The 2,250-nt window shown below is 37.0% G+C and overlaps 1 pseudogene; it reads right to left on the minus strand.

Moving 5' to 3' along the window:
• Nucleotides 1-205: 205 nt before the first annotated feature.
• Nucleotides 206-2,242, minus strand: LOC107570528 (toll-like receptor 4; annotated as a pseudogene).
• Nucleotides 2,243-2,250: the final 8 nt, after the last annotated feature.

Raw genomic sequence — 2,250 nt, forward strand, 5'->3', positions numbered from 1 at the left:
TCTTAGTATTGCATGTGTGTAAACATCTCTCACTTCTCCTTTTTGTTTTAAAAGGGAAGTTATTAATTTGCAACGTGCATTCCCATGATGCATAGAAAGCCCTATATTTGCAGTTTTTCAAAGGAGCTCTGCCTTAGGAAAATGGTTTAACACAACATAAAATGCAATCATTTTTCTTTAATATTGTGGTTGAAAATGAGGCACAAGTTTATTTATTTAAAACATATATGCAATATATGTAAAATTTGTGGTTTGTGGCAATAATAGCTTTCCTGAGGCATATCCAGAATCTCATGTTACTCAAAGGGTCTCTGCTCCATTTTCGGTATGTGTTCTTTTTCAGATGCTTATGAAGTCCAAACACTTTCTTAGTCTTCCTCTCTTCCACATCTTCCAGAATGATGATGATGATGTTGGCATTGCGCTCCATCATAAAGCGAGACTGAGCTAATTCAAACTCAAATCGACACCAGGCACTATCAATGAAGTGTTGAGACACGACCACAATGATTTTACGACTGCCCATTATTCCTTCATCGATAATGTTGGAGGCGATGGACTTCCCTGCTTGAAAGTCCCGCATATGCAGGCAAAGCTGAATAGGTGGAACACCATTCTCCAGATTCTCCATCAGTTCATTCATGACCCAGACTTCATCATAGCTGGAGAAAATCACAAATGCGTCATAGGAACAGTCTTGTTGTCCAGGTGATCTGTAGCCTCTCAGTAAAATACAGCAATACTGAAGATAAAACTGGAACTTATAAACCAAGAGTGATAAAAGAACTACTACTGTAACAAAACATACCGATAAAACCATTGTGAGTCTTTTCTTGTGCACACAGCTGTCAGTGTCAAAGTCTGTTGCTCTAAAATCTGAGCTTAGTGAAATGGTTTTACAGAAAATATTTTCCAGTTGCTTCAAAATGTTCTGATTTTGGATAATCCACGAAATAAAATCTGTCTGGGAGCAAGAGCAATCGATGGGGTTAGAAGACAAATCAAAATCTGAAAGGTTTGTGGGCAAATTTTGGAGAACTTGAAGTGGGATGCTAGTAATGCTGTTTTTATCAACATAAAGTGATGTAAGAAGATTCAGCTCTGGTTGGGCCAGAAAATCCAAAATCATCAACTTGTTTCGACTTAAACATAAATGCCGTATTTTCTGTGTGCCAATAAAAGTTCTCCTGGAGATTTCTTCAATGCCACAGTGTGAGATATCAAGAACCTCCAAGCCTGTTAGATTTTGTATGAGATAAGTCAATGCATCACCATGAAAACTGTTACCCGCCATTTTAAGCACAGTCAGATTGTTCAAGTTCTGAAAAAACATTTGTCTTGTGAAAGTAATACTTGTGTAAGAAATATCCAAATACTTTAAATTTTTCAGACCATGTAAAAATCCAAAGTAAAAAACTAGGACTAGTTTTGTACGATGGAGGTCCAATACTTCAAGCAAGTCTAATCCAGAAAATGGCTTATCGGTCAGCCCTATCTCCGAGTTTCGACTAAAATTCATGTAACGAATATTTGGTGTCCTTTGAAAAAATGCGGAACAGCAGTCCTTCATAATCAAAAAGTTTCCACTCAAATCTACAAACTGAAGAAGAGGCAAATCAGTGATGCCATTAAAGGTCATGGGCATATTATTCTTCACCACTAGTTTTTCTAAGCTAGGTATGTGTGAAATCAATGGTACAACAGATAATAAAGTGGGGCCTAAATACAGCTCCTTAAGATGGTGAAATGGAATATATTCCATGCTTTTGAAATATCCTCTTTTCACTGTGATTTTTGTGGCATTGATCATACAGTGGAACAAGTGCATTTCAGAGTCAGACCATTCTTTCAGAACAAAATATATTTCATTGAAATTAACTGAGCAAAGACCATCAAGATAACTCGCATCTGACACCTTGACTTTCCATTGCATTCTGTAACTACCAATGAACAACTTATCCACACTAAGACCAGCAAGAGCTTCTAGACACTCCTTTTGTGCATTTAATGAAACAAAGGCAGATTGTATGTGAAATTCGTTTAGATAAATGCCTTTGAAAGCTCCTGGTTCAATGTGTAATAATGGATTCATAGAGAGAATCAAAGTTATGTTTCTGCCGATCTCTCGCAACACAACTGTGTCATTGGATTTGATGATGGAGATATTATTGGCATGTAGATCAAGTAAACTGAAGTCCTTGAAGTTGCTCATGAATGAAGGGAGAGACATAGACTGGATGTTATTTGTCC

Source organism: Sinocyclocheilus grahami, unplaced genomic scaffold, assembly GCF_001515645.1.
Source record: "Sinocyclocheilus grahami isolate Dianchi unplaced genomic scaffold, SAMN03320097.WGS_v1.1 scaffold1470.1, whole genome shotgun sequence".
In the NCBI taxonomy this organism is placed as follows: Eukaryota; Metazoa; Chordata; class Actinopteri; order Cypriniformes; family Cyprinidae; genus Sinocyclocheilus; species Sinocyclocheilus grahami.